At 40.1% G+C, this 15,391-nt stretch overlaps 1 protein-coding gene across 1 annotated transcript in view; it reads right to left on the bottom strand.

Moving 5' to 3' along the window:
• Positions 1–451, bottom strand: part of ccser2 (coiled-coil serine rich protein 2) — a 35,736-nt gene extending 35,285 nt beyond the window's left edge. The window contains exon 1 of the mRNA XM_022763684.1: positions 386–451. The gene's annotated coding sequence lies outside the window, so the exon portion shown is untranslated. The remainder of the gene's footprint in view (positions 1–385) is intronic.
• Positions 452–15,391: the final 14,940 nt, after the last annotated feature.

Genomic DNA, 15,391 nt, shown 5'->3' with positions numbered 1-15,391 from the left:
GCAAAAACATACAAAATTAATTGTGCATTCGTTATGATGTATTTAAAATCAAGTAATACACACATAACATATACATAAACTCTTAATATTTAAGGGTAAATTAAAGGAGCAAACACATGACACGACCGGTAACTGGCAGTGGAAGGATATGGCGCCAACACTCCTGGCCAACAAAAGAATGGGCAAACGGATAGACAACGCCTGGGGGGCAAGGGAAAACCAGTGCTGGGAAGATGGCCAGCACAATGAATAGTGAATGGAGGATGTACACCATGTAATGCCAATGTTGGGAAGAACACAGGGCTGTTTCCTTTCACTCATTGTTAGATTCATTCAATTCCAATCAGCCATGTGAGAAGTGTACATGTGTTGGTGGTGCACCTACGTGTTACATCCATCTGCCTGGTGCTGGAAGATTATGAAATGAAAAGTTGTTAAGACCCAGATGGCTGGTGCGGTTAGCAGAAAGTAAACCCATCTGCATGAGGAAGAAAAGCAATTACTAGAAACTAACCTGCTGTTGCATTAAATAATATTAATATTCCTAACTACTAATTAACTTTTAAGAAACGTCTGCTGTGTTGTTGCTCGACAGCAGATCAAGCAGTTACACCCATATGAGTGGATCCCTTGACAAACTGGCACAAAGATACAAAGGCAGATACTGGAGCAATAATCCACTCAACTTTTGAAGGGTAGGGGGAGGGGTATTGTGTTACAATGTGGGTCTCCTATTCTGGAAAAAAAAAAAAAAAAAAACTGTACCACACTGCCCCACATTCCCATGCACAGACACACGTGTCCACAATCAAAGAGACATACTCACCACTCTCCACAGAAGTGTCTGGCAATGCCACAATCCTAATCTGCTTCATAAACACACAGGCGTACACACACAAAAACACACAGCTACACACACACAAAATCAGGTCAGCGTGTGCAAGCAGGGAAACCAAAGCCTCTTTGCCTCAGGGAGGGGGTGGTAACTTTGTGTGTCTATGTGTGTTCAATGGGTAGCAATTAGATTAGAGGTTTTCGCTACTGTCAATGGCCCCAGAACCTCTCAAGTTTCATTCATATCCAGAGTGACACATTGCTATGACATATCAGCAAATTCACACACTGCTGTGGCAAATGTTAAATCATCTGGGTCATCTCACTCATCACCCAGACACTGGAGGATTTCTGTCTGCACAGCTATGTTATTATTTGACAAGAAAAAATACGAGAAATTCATTTATCTTTCATTTAACAGATGCTCATAAAGTTACTAATTACTATGATTATAAAAGAGAAGTTAAAGAATAATTACTATGATTATAAAAGAGAAGTTGAAGAATCCAAATAACCTATTGGTAGACAAAAGAAATGTCATTGGATCTCAAAATATTCATTTAACATTTCTATCTGAAAATGACTTTCTCTAGATTCACCTCAGTGGACTCTACAGCAAAACATGGTGCCTTGGTAAACTGGTTGAGAACTACTATTCCACCTCAAACAGTGCATTTATATTTTCTAATGTAAAATAAGTAGCCTAATAATATTGCATCATCACAGGTCAGGTCTAAAGCTGGGTATTGCCTGTATCTATTTTTTTAATATTGGTGCCCATTCAATAGCCACGTTTTGGTACCAACGCCAGAAACAAGAGTACAAGAGTACAAACAAATTTGTCTACAAACATGTGCTTTAATTTAACAAAATAAGATAAAAATGCCATGTGCATCAGGGTATTATTAACATAACCACCATACATGCACTTTGCTTAAATGAAAACTTTTTCACAAAATGATTGTTTGAATCAGTAAATATCTTGTCAAAGAATTAGAAAACAAGAAAAAGAATCTGACAGTCTTTGCCAAATTTTAGTAAATGAGAGGTTCTCTACAATGAACAATATGGCCAGCCCTATTCCCAATACTAATACAAAGACACAGGTCAGCTGAAGAGGATCAAAAATAAACAAGATCCTCACTGAACTGACACATATTCAGAGGTAGGGCAGTAAACCGTTGAGGCCATCTGTCAAATGCTCATATCTGAAGGTCTGCCCCTCCCCCTACAGTATAATACTGTAAATAAATATCCCAGAGCTTCACTCACTGCCAGTACAAGGCCTGCAATAAACCGCTCTCCACTGTATAGTAAACAACATATGAAACAGTCTAACTAAAGTCGGGGTTATAATCATACTTCTACATATAATGAAAATCTAATGTTACAGAAAAGGAAATGTACACTGCCATGACAGGATAAACCCTCTGACAAGCCTTAGTGCTGTTGGTCTCATTTTAACCTGGTATGACATGGAGGTCTGAGGAGAGACTGTAAATAATTAAATTTAACTTTTGTTTCCTGGTCTGAAATGTTTATTGCTCTGAGAATGGGTCAACAGCAAAAAAAAAGAGTTTTTTCTCAATGTCCCAGAACCTCACTATTCTCTAGATTTTGTCTCATGTGGATCAGATTAACAGCCAAGATTTACATCTGTTATAATCCACTGTGTGTGTACGGTTTCTCCATGGATTCACTCTCAATCAAGAGAGACTAAAAACCACACAAGGAAAAAGAAACAACAAGCATGGGAGGGAATGAGAAGGATAAAAAGAGAGAAAGAGAAACAGACGCAGAGACAGACAGTTATTGCTAAATAGAATTAGAATGGGAGAGACAGACAAGACTCCCAGCAGACTTTTCCCACAGAGAGATCTTCTGCTAGACCTGCAACTCAGCATCTCAGCAGCAATCCCTGAGTGTGAAATGAGCAGGAAAGTGAGATGACATCTTCTCTTTCACTCTGTAGTACAGAAAAAAGGGAGCTTCCTGTATGACTTCCAGGGAGGTTATTTGCCCTTTCTTCATTTCCGACTCAGAGGACAGCCAGACAGACAGCACCTGGCAGAGATGCGGGAAGGCTGAAAAATTGGATCTGCAAGAGTAAGGTCATTCATTACTCTTCTGGCAAAGTTTTCACTTTTGGACCGCACATGTACACACACTACAGAGATGCATTCTTCAGGAGTAACAGGATGGATGCAGATAGGATGCGACAGCCTGAGGGCTATGATCTATTGGGTCATTGGAGCTACGCATGAATGGAAGCGCTCTACTACACACAGCAAATCCCCCATCCTGCTGTTCCTCCCCACAGCCAGCCTGTCCCCATCTCCCAGTGCTCATAGCTCCCTATCATTACAGAGCAACAGCACTATTTCTCAACATAGCAGCATGGCTGGCTATATCCATCTCTCCTCTTTTATCTTTCCTTCAATTCTGAAAGATTAAGGAGGGGGTGTTTTTATTTGACTTTATTCAGACTGTGGAAAGCCCAGAGAAGGATATGGCCAAGGAGGATATGAACTTCCTGGGATTCATACACATACACAGTGTCAGTATTGTTAGCACTATTTGAAGTAACTTTATTTAAAGCAACTATAAGATGAATGGGCTGAAAGCAACAAATAGAACCCGGTTTTATTTGGGACTGTGTCATTTTTCAAACATAAACTTCGTCATGCCATTACAAGACTCTGAAAGTTGCTACAACCATAAAAGAATCTGCAGAGTGGTTTTAACTATTTTGTCTTTACAGTGGTAGATTCGCTGTGGTTTAACCATTTCCTGTGTAGGGGAACAGCTTCCTAAACATGACAGCAGGGTATCATGCATGTTTGTAACTGCAGAGGTTAAAAAAAAGCAAAGACAAAGTTGCTTCAGTCAGATTCAAAAAGCAAAGCACTTTTTCTTTTGAATTTATTATGTCTGAGCAATTAAATCCATGTGGATTGTGGTTAACATACATAAAGAACAGAACTGAGGAAGAGAAGATACATTGGGGAAAACAAGGAGGGAGGGACAAGAGGGTTGAAAAAAGAAAAGATGAAATCTCTCTTCTGGCACTTGTTTGTTCTTGGCATGATTTGGAACAGCTGCAATGTAGAACTCCTCTGTACCTCCCTCTTTCTTTCGAAATCTTTCTGCCTTCTTGGTAAATCTGTTTTTCATTATGCAGAACCAATTAATTACATGGATCAATAGTTAAATAACCCATATGAAGAGCCTAATATGTCATCCAAGTGGCTCTTCTCTAAGACACCAAGACATTTGTTGTAAAGAGCAATGACCAAACACACACAACCACATAACCACTATCTCAGAGCAGTTTCACTCTTGTCAGTGAAGAGTCTAAACAAATCCAAGGGTCTGTGTTAACCAACCACCAGACAGATCCATTTTTAAAAAACAGGCCTAATGCTTTTTATCTGATTTGGGAATGGATGAAGGCACAATAAGTATAATCTTAAGATCAAATGCAGAGATGACTATCTCACTCCCTAATGAACCAAACTGCAGACTCATTTACATATATTGACGGAGTCCTGTGTCTCAGTGGAGTAATAACTAGGCCAGTCATCTGGACAGGGAGGTAGTGGCCCATAGCTCTCTCCCTGAAGAGATTAACAGAGTGCCATTAGAGCAGGCTAATAGAATGAGACAGGGATGAAAGCAACACTGATGCTGGGCTAATGTGTATTGAGTGAAAGCAATACTAGGCTGAGCTACAATGATGCTAAGTGATGCTAATCCAATGAGACAGTACAGAGGGTTTGGTAATGCTGTATACTAACTGTGGTAGATCAAATGACAGATACCAACATTGGAAAGAGTGAGTAGATACAGTGTAAGTGGAGAAAGTTAAGGTTTGGCAACCTGCTATATAAAGTACTATGTATACAGTGCAGTGTCTTTGCTTGTATAAAAAGTACATTAGAAAGTATTACCTTAACTCAGTGACTAAAGTTGACTTGTCCAGTCATTTCCATCCCAGAGTCAATTACTAAGATAAGAGCTACACCAAGTTGCCAAGCCACTCTTTACTTTGCTTCCTCCATCAGCTAAACTGAAAGTACGGTAGCGTGCAATAGAACAGGAAGACGCTCTTCAGAGGTCGATCTGCCTGCTGCACGGCCCTCTCTCTCCTTGCATGTGTGCCAGTGTGTATGTGAAATGTGACGCTTGTGTGGTGTGTGCCGATGGGCGTGTGGTTGAAGAGAACAGAGCTTTCATGGGTGCAGTTAATATTTGATAGGGCATCTTTCAGGAGCCCCACCCATTGTGCTGCAAGAGAAGTGGGAAGGACAGGAGAGGAAAAATTATGCTTTTAGGAAAGTACACCAACAGAAGAAAGGAAGAAACATTACAAAGACTCATTTCCAGTACAAAATAGATTATCTACAGCAGGAAAAGTCTGATTATTTGGTACAATAGTACACATTCTAAAGACTAAAGCCACGTAATCCTTCTGACACAAGAAAATGTATCTACAAGCTTAAGTAGCAATTTTCAGTGTGCGTGGTACTGGCCGAATGTCATGAGATTACCAGAGGGGATAATAAAGGAAAACAGATCCTTCCTAGCACTCAGCTGCACATGAAAAGTGACTCCAGTAAAGAGGAATTTGTTGTGGTTATCGTAAATATTCAGTGTGAATTCAATTTCCCCTTCTCATTTCATGCTTGACATCATACTGGTTCCACTCAGTCAACCGTTTTCTGCTAAGTGCCGGCAGTAAAACCATACAAGCATTGCCAGTTCCTCAATATTTCCTGTTCATAAGAGCCTGCGGTGTCACATACCTTTATAAATCACAGCATGCAACCAACATTACATTAGCAACAGGATTAAATGCTAAAACACAGGCTTTCAAAAGACTGGTTCAGCTTTTATATTTTTTTATGTATCGCTTCTATCATGTAGCTACTTCAATTAAAATTGGCTGTTCTATATCTACGTCACTATATCATGTAGAAAATGAAGTCTGAACAAAATATTAGTCATGCTACCAACTAGTCACAACACAGAAATACCCTTTAAAAAGTCTTCCTCATCTGCCTTGACTCATCCATAAGAATAATTCTGCTGCACTCTTTCCGAGGTGTGATGCTGAGCAATAGACGTCTTGGTAGGACTGAAATAAATCAAATTATCTTCACTGTTATAGTAGCCCAGATGTCCACACTCCCATCACCATAATCACATTTCTCCTAACACCTAGCTGCATCTACAGTTTTTAAGTGTATGTGTGCGTGTGTACGGCATGCTTAGACAGACATGTCACTGTCTGCTCCCTCTGATGTGACCTTCATTTGAACCACACTCTGAGAGGACTACAGTGCATTTGACAGCCCCTTTTAAATCGCATTACTTGTTAACTAGCTTAGCCATATAGTAAGTAACATTACACAAAATAAGAGGATCAACCTTTTTTAATTAAAAAAAAAAAAATCCATTATTTGCGTTTTAAAATATGAAAGCATACTCTGGCTTCACTTGAAGACAATTACAACAACCAAAGGTCATAAAGACTTTTTTATGTCATCTAGCTCGCTTCCAATCACCAAGACTTGCCTGATCCAAAAATCAACAATTCTTCCTTTTTATCACTTTAAATCTATTAATTTTCCTATCTTTTAATATTTTGTTCAGACAAAATTACCAATGTGAAGATATAACCTTGAAAAGTGCAAAATGAAAACAATAATTAAAGAAATAACAAGTTTTATCAACAATTTTTTCTATAATCATGAATACAGCCTTGGTTTCAACTCAAAATATCCTAAGGCCAACCTTGTCAACAAGGAGTGTATGCACATGCAACATGACTGTGAAGAACTCCACCCTGTCACTGGCCAAGTGGATGTGTGATGTCACTTTACTGAATAACCTCATCTGCAGCACAGAATTCATTGAAAATAATAAAATTATTGCTTCATGAGAACACAAACACTAAATGAATGAAAGCATGACAATATTTTTATGAAGCATAATATCCCATCAAACAGGTTTCATGTTTTTCAAGTACAGGCACGTATATGATTATGCTATGCACACAACCACACAAACATTTATACAGTAACCAGGACTCAGAGTTCGTGGCCACTTCAGCTGCCTTCACCCAAGTGAGACCACTTCAATGATATCATTTTCTCTGCTGTATCAAAAGCTTCTCCTCACACGGACAAGTGAGTTCATTTGAAACATCTCCAGCTAACTCTGACTCATTCCTTATCGCCACATGTTACAGTGCAAAACACAGGCCCTGTCTTTAGAGGTGAGCCATGTGGCTTTAAGTGAATGAACCTGACATGAAATGAACCCTGAATATGAAACAGTGTAAATAGTACGTTTTTAATCATGTTCCTGTCGGATTTATCCTTTGTGAATGGACAATACACTGCTATTAGGTCAACTTCCTCTGTGCCCAACTTCACTCTTTTCCTGTGCCTCCTTCCTCTCCACTCACTCTATCAGGCTGTCTCTCTTAACAAACGCTTCCCCCAATCTCTACTGTTTCCTTAGGCAGCACATTTTTGTACAGTAGCTAGAAAACAGTCTGACATGAGGCCAGAGAGAACAAGGCATCCTTACATCAAATCAGGCCACAGTTGGTGGTTAACGTCCATGCCTTTGTGTCCAGTTTTTCCACACAGTGTAGTGCTATTAGGTCAACTGATGAAACTGGAATGGAACCTATCCAAGAGTGGCTGGGACAATGGCATAGCCTTTCTTTTAACGTTAAAAGCCCTCTGAGATAAACTGACTCAATACTCACTGGTGGTGGCTATGGCTACATATACCCCTGCTGTTTAAATTGCTTTGAAAAGAAAAGGCCAAAATAACACAACGAAATCCATTATATGGTGATGCAAGATGATGCTGCAGTCCAGCCCTCCATGCAAACACAGTATTTGAATATCAACTACCATGTCTGTGCAGGTGACATTTGGGACAGTATTTGTTTTTGCAACGACATTAGAGTCAAATGTCACTAGTCTCACAACACCTCATCCATCAGATCCAGAGATTCAACATTACAGGTGTATCACAAAGATATATCCCATATAAAATAATACTATAAGTTAAAGTATTTTCTGGGGCCAAATGAAAGTTTAGCAGCAGCAATGACATGCCACTGACTGACCCACTCAACACCATAAAAGACGTCTGCCAAGTGAAACTCGTGCAGTAACATGAGTACGATCACACTCGGAAACCTTTTATAACCAGAGCCTTGCACTGGAAACAAGCCATCATGCTTGAGAAAAAAAACACCTATTTTGAACAGAAGCATGCAAACCGAAGTAGGTCACACAGAATGACTTAGCAGTGTTTGTGCATGTAGGTTGAAAGCAAACTCTGACCCTCAAAACACACAACACAGTCTCCAGCACATTCTTTGTCTAAATGTCTGATCCCAAAGACAAACACTGGAAATGGAAAAGTGGTCTCAGACTTTTGGACCCAACTGTACATCATCTCTGTTTGCAAAGACCAAATGTGTTGTTGTTTTTAGCTAGTCTGACTATGACAGACAGGATCTGTTATCAATGTGTGTGTGTGTGTGTGTGTGTGTGTGTGTGTGTGTGTGTGTGTGTGTGTGTGTGTGTGTGTGTGTGTGTGTGTGTGTGTGTGTGAGAGAGAAAGAGCAAAGGAGCGGGGCAAGGAGGGGCTGAACGCATCTATGCACTGTGCACAGCTCTCTACAATGAAAGGTTTTAGACACTTAATATAGTAAAATACTTTTGGTTCATAATGAAACTGTGGCAGGACAAGACTGTGGCAGAGGAAGCCAGCTGAGTAGACAGTTCTTCGATGTGGCATTGACGACACATTTGCGTTTACATTCCTGTAAGAACGTGGCCATATGCAGCCCAGACTACCTCCGTAAGTGGTCTAAGTGATCGGATAATGACTCCTCAATTTCCCTTGGATGCATTCACACCTGAACTTAGAGCTGTCCCCCTTTGACCGGATCACCTGAGACGCATGTTACTGCTGGGTCTGAACAGGGCCAAGGATTCTATAATATCACATGACTCAAAGCCTCGGAGGATTACTGAAGAAGACTTAAAGGTTTTAATGAGAGTGACCCTGCAACCCGGGGGGTGGTTCAAGCTTAATGCAGTTACATTACCTGAAGCTAAAGAAACACGTACTCTATATCTGTCACATAAATCGAGCCACATTGACAGCTGACATGCTGGCAGGTACAGACACCTGACGAGACATACTCCTCCTATAGATATAGCATGCATTTCAAACATCATATAAAGTACTGTCAATAGCAAATCATGACAGCAATGACAGGGAATGAACTTGTGACATATCTGTGTAATGTGAATGATCCTTTTCTCTCATTCACTTCTCCTCACACACACCCACTCAGGTATTTTCACTTATGGCTAATGGGGCCTCTGCTCAGGTACCTATGCAGCCGAGGATGTCACTCAAACACAGCCTGTGATCACACCCTACACCCAAGCTTTTGATCACACACATTATTCTTCAACTGAGCAGATGACTGCCATACATCAAGATACATTGTAGAATGGCAAATTGCACAGTCAACAGGAGACCATTTTCACTAAAGACATATCACATTTTGACATGTCACTGTAAGAAAAGCACAGGTATAAATAATAAAGATAATGATGGAGGAATTCCATTTAGCTGCTTCACTGTCAGGGTCCTGGTAATGTGCATACTGGCTTGCTGTCTCACTGTCATGGCCAGAACTGAGCTATCTGGCCTTTCCTGCTATTGAAAGCCAAAATGTCTTTGTTGAAACAGAGTTCTGACATTTTCAGAAACTGCTCATTGTATCCTGACAATAAATGCCATTATCAAACCAATGATGCCACACAGCTGCTGCTACCACCTCGCATTGTCTTCATAATGACACCTGTGTAAATACTATGTGGAGCAAAAGAACAGAGGGATTTTTACATAGACAAAAACACTCCCATGCATTCAATTTATTCCATGTTGTATTATTGCTTTCTGAAAGGACAGAATAGAAATCCTCAGCCTTATACAACCCACAGCAAAGATCAAAGAGTTATGTTTCTCACCCAAATGCACTATAAACAATCACCTTGACAAAGATACCACAGTCATCTCACAGACACAAGAAAGTAAAATAAAGTAAAATATCAATTAGGTAACATGCAAAGAGTACTGCAATATATTAGAGCATTCTTGTTTTTTTTTAATTCCAAGAGCATTTTCTGATTTCTGAAGGGCATTTTTGCCCCAAGTGGCTGTCAATTTCTGAACCTGTGTCAGTGTATCTGAGATCCTGTGTCTACACTCCTCACACACAACATGCTGAGCTATTAAAAGCCTTTAAACATCTGTGGTCTTACCGAGGGAACGACGGAACTGATAAGCGTGGCTAAGTATAGCTCTAATGATAGGCCTCATACGGAGAGAGAAGAGGGCAGAGAGGATCAGAGAAAAGTCAAAGTCAAATCAAGTCCCTAGGCTCTGAGCACAACACCACAACCCGACACACATGAAAACATGCACAAAACTATAACCACAGTGTATTATACTGAATGACCTAATCTCTGGGCATTTTAGATCCATCAGTTGTTAAGGTCAGAAAAAATACAGGAAATAACAAGAATCAGTGAGAGATTCGCCATGTCTGTTTTGTTCCAATAATGAAATCTGAAAAAACAACAGTAAATACAACACCTACAGTGGAAAGGATGACTGCAAACTGCTCATGTCTGACAGTCTGAAGAGCTATACATCACTCATCCAAGAAGAGCTGAATCGAGAGCAAGTTCCATTCATAAATTAATAAGCCTCTTCAATGAGAGGTGAAATGTTTTCAAGTATCTACAACCAAGTCCAGATGCCCTTGATTCAGCTCCTCTTGGATCACCATGACCTGCATGACTGAGAATCTTCACAGACATTATACATCACTCACCTTGCTCTAACCTGAGTCCCTCAGTGTGTGATTTCTAGCATCGTCGTACGAATGACTCAACACTTCTTGGTGCTGTAAATAGTCCCTTTTACACATATACAAGCGCACTTTAACTTATCTGACCTCAAGGCTGCCCTTCATGGGCACTACTTGGAATGACTACTATGCACAGGGTAATGTGTATAATGTGTATCTTCACACATAGCTAGATTACCAAGAGCACTGACGGTGACAGTTAGGGCACACAGTCTGGAAAAACCACATACTGAACTGCAGTTTGGGGGGTCTTTAGCAGGCAGGTGCACAGTGGAGACATTCAGCTGTTGTTGAGGGAAATCAGATAGTAAACACACCCTCAGCCAAGGTGGTGTTCCAGGACCCTTGCCAACAGGTGTTTGAGAAACACACACATAGATTTGCATTTGTGTGTGTGTGTAAATGCAACCCCACCCAAACACTGGGACACCAGGGGAGTGTCCATCTCACTTACACTAAGGGCAATCAGTCATGCCTTATCCTAATGTGTACTGGCGCGTTGATGCCATGGCGCTTTGCACTGTCTGGGCTGTAATGGATCATAGCCTAAAATGGTACACACATGCGCACACACGCAGTTATGAGACTTGACTGACAGCAACTTCAGTTGTGGTATAAAAATATAAATATGTGAGGCAGCACTGCATGGTATATAAACCCCGGTTAAATTTGAACTCCCCGTCTGCTGGATCTAACTTTATGACTCGAGTGGAGCACGAAGGCGTGAGTCATCTTAGTTACCCTTTAATCCAGATATGCATTAGGAACACACATCTCAGTGGTGTATCTCAAACAAGGTTGAGTTCCCTTCAAGTATAAATTATTGAGCCATACGGAGACACTGTGTGACATGATGAGAGGCTTGTCAAGCTGCAATACTCCAAGATTGTCCAATTTGTCTACATTATGAGATCAATGTGCACAACTTCTGTTATATAATTGGGTACTTTGTATAGGCTTATTACATAAAGGCCTGGCCATTATCATTCATGGTACAGTGAGTCTTTCAGGGCAGGTTATGACTGTAGGGGGTGATGTTGTGATGTTGGAAAACATGGCTTCTTCTGCTTCAGTGGGCAAAACAGAGGAAGACCACTGACAACCTCATCATTGGGGCTTGATTGTCTTCATTATGGAGTATAATGTTAAAAAAAAAAAAAAAAAAAAAAGGTTTGTGGGGCTACCATGTTTTGTAGCCACACATAACCAGTCAGTCTGTGAATGTTCTCATTCGTCCAGGTCATAGTTATCTCTCTCTCAAATTAAATCGAAGGCAACTGGACTTGTATTTGTCTGTGGAAGACGTTTCGCCTCTTATATAACAACACTTACCTGAATCACGCCGTTAAAAACATATCTGTAGCCTCAACGATGGGTCAGCAAAGAGTCCACATGTTCGTTGTCTTCGCATGTTGTAAAGTAGAGGTAACGTTAATCAGTCTTTCACTTTCAGTTCAACACACTCTTTAAACATTTAGATGTATCGATGAAGTTCTAGCTAGCCCATAGCCAGTAGTCAATACACAAGTTCAGTGAAAAGCTCCAGGCTCGATGTAAAATATCAAGTCTGTCCCGCACCAACAAAATAAACTACGACGAGTCCTGGACAATTACGACGAGTTGACTGAAAAGAAACATGTAAATGTTAGGGAAGTTTTCACTTTTCCATAAAGTATTTCCAGATTGGCGAAGAAAAAAAAAATATTCCTAAACTACTGAATCACCGAGCCGTTAGTTAAACTGTCAACACCGACCAACTGATGATACCGAGCATTGTCGACTGAAAAAGACGGTCCGAGCGAACGTAAACAAAATCCGGAAACGTAAAGGAGGGAAAATCATCATACAAAACAAAACGTAGTGTTGTAAATACACTGTCCATAACAGAGAGCCACACGGTAGCCTTCAGACTGACTTCCCACAGCGGTCTATCATTCCGACAGCCTCCTCTCGCCTCCAGCTGGGCGGAGCTTAGAGTTGTCACCTGGGTCTCAAAGGGTGACATCGCATGCTAACCTCCAGTGCTCGTTTGCCTACATCTGTTTACTATCATTGGTTGTCTGAATAGTTTGTATCATTTTATGTAGTCCATATTTTTGTTGTTAACTACATACTTCCTGCTAGCCGTTCATGTGACGTCAGAGTATAATGAGCCATAGAGACGCGTGCAGAGATGTGGCTGCAAGGCACTATATGGATATGAGGGGTTAGGGTTATTATCATTAAGCGTTCTTAATTTTGTATTAGCAACTCTCTGATCAGGCACAATTTATAAATGGGTTTATTGCTGTAATCAATGCATGTACTGAATGGTCCTATACCCACAGGCTAGGGGCCCCTGATCTTCACCTGCAAAATATCCAAGAAAGAGATTAAACGCCCGAAATGAGTCACAAATCAACCACAAACAGATACCAAACAATCACAAACAGATGTAAAATGACGACAGAGACACTAAACAACTACAAAGACATGCAAATCATTCAAAACAGCCACAACGAGATGTAGGACACCTACAAAGAGATATAAAACGTCTTCAAGCATCACAAATTTGGCACAAAGAGACCAAAGCATCCACATAGCTACTTTACTTTACTTTACTTTACTTTATTACTCTTTTCAGCCTAACTGACTGAGCTCCTACAGTTGCTATGTAGGAGGGGTGGAGGGGTAGGTGGCTTTTATATGTCTGACCCCAGGGGCCAATTTTGTCACAATCAACCCATGAATTATGTCTTTATTTGTGGTTGGTAAATAATTTACTAATAGATCTGTTGCCAGGTTTTGGAAATCCTCCTCCAGCACAACACTTCGCCTGTCGTTCAAGCTAGCTCTTTAAGTCATAAGGAAGAACCCTTCAGTGGACTGTTTGACCCCCATCTTCATGAAAATGGCTGCAGGCCATGTTGACCACAATCCATTTGTAAACCCTCCCTTCATGTGGCCTGCTTGGGAAAAGAAATGTTCTGGGCCTCTACTGAGCTGTGATTGTGGTCATTTCTATAATGTAAATTTAAGACAGGGATGTTGATTAAGTAAGAAAGGTAGTCAAGGCAGGTATTAAACCAGGACTTGAGGCTATTATCATTTGCCTTTCTCAAACCATCTGATATATACTGACTATGGGTCCTTGAGGGCCCCTGAGGGTCTGCGGCCCTGAGGCACTTGCTTGCTCTGCAGTCCTCTGCCAGTTCAGCCTTGTCGTAACCCTAAATCACAACAAACAGAACATTAACAAACACACAACAGACTGCTAAATAACTTATTTGATTTAAAATACACTGTGTGATTTCAGTAGTGGGCCCACAGGATTTGAAGTAGCCATGCAATGAAACTGTTGTTGGCCACTATAACCACTAGAGGGAAGCATTGTCATTGACAATTCACATTTTTTCAGAGGTGTCCCTCCTCTAAACACATTTGTCCTTAGTGTTCGATTGTGTGTGTGTGTGTGTGTGTGTGTGTGTGTGTGTGTGTGTGTGTGTGTGTTTCTCTAATTTTCTAATTTGTAACCACTGTTCCTACTGTGGCAAGATTATATGCATTGGTCAATTATAATTGACCACAGGCCCAAATTTTAGACTGACTATGAATAGTTCATAGTTCATAGTGCAACTCAACTATTCACAAAAACAACAGGTTACAGTAATACTGTGGACAAGGATGGAGGACTGTGTGTCAATATCTTATTATTCAAATGACTATTATATGGCAGACTGTGAGCCAATCAATTGCAAATAAATGAGTTGCAATGTGGCTTTGTTAGACCCCAACACTTAATTAATAGTGTTGATAGTAATGAGTAATAAGTAAAGGTTTCAAATAAGTTTGAAGTTACTTTATTGGTATAGTTTTGTAGCAGGAAGGCTAGTAGTAGAAGTAGTTTTAATGAATACCGATGCACTATAGTAGGTGGTACTTTATACAGTGAACCAAGAATAAAATGCTCATAAAATTTATTGGAAAAATTAACAGAATACTTTACACAATTGGCTTATATAAAATAGTAAAACAGAGCAACTGCATGATTATAAATGATAATAAGCTTCATGAATGTTAAATAACACGTTTATTGATACCTATTTACATGCAGTATTGACATATTCTGTCTGATAGGCCTGTATGGGACCAACATGGTTACTAAAGTCTTCCATAGATGGTTTGTACATGCTTCATATCCTGATTGATATGTATCCCACAACGCATATTCACCAACACCAGGTATAGGTTATTGACTTCAGTGTAAATGATGGGATATTCCTGAATATAATCAAACTCATATGCATCAACATTTGTTATCAGACCTAGCAGGTACATGGTAGTTTTGTAAATTAAGAAAATAAATTAGGAAAAAAAAAGAAAGACACCAGTGTTATACAGTGTATGTTATGAGTACACCCGACACAGTATAACTGTATCACATGACCTTTGTTTGATTGGAAATTCATTTTAGTTTAACAGAACTTTGTTTGTTTTTTTTAATCATACAACAAAAAAAGCACCATGAGCAAGCTGCTGGAATGATTTATCCCCTGAGTCAGGCTCAAAGAATTTAGAGCTTGTAAAGTAATG

This window comes from Seriola dumerili, unplaced genomic scaffold (genome assembly GCF_002260705.1).
Source record: "Seriola dumerili isolate Sdu_G_001 unplaced genomic scaffold, Sdu_1.0 BDQW01000478.1, whole genome shotgun sequence".
Taxonomy (NCBI): domain Eukaryota; kingdom Metazoa; phylum Chordata; class Actinopteri; order Carangiformes; family Carangidae; genus Seriola; species Seriola dumerili.
The sequence above is the reverse complement of the archived record's forward strand: the minus strand, read 5'-3'. Positions and strand labels throughout refer to the sequence as shown.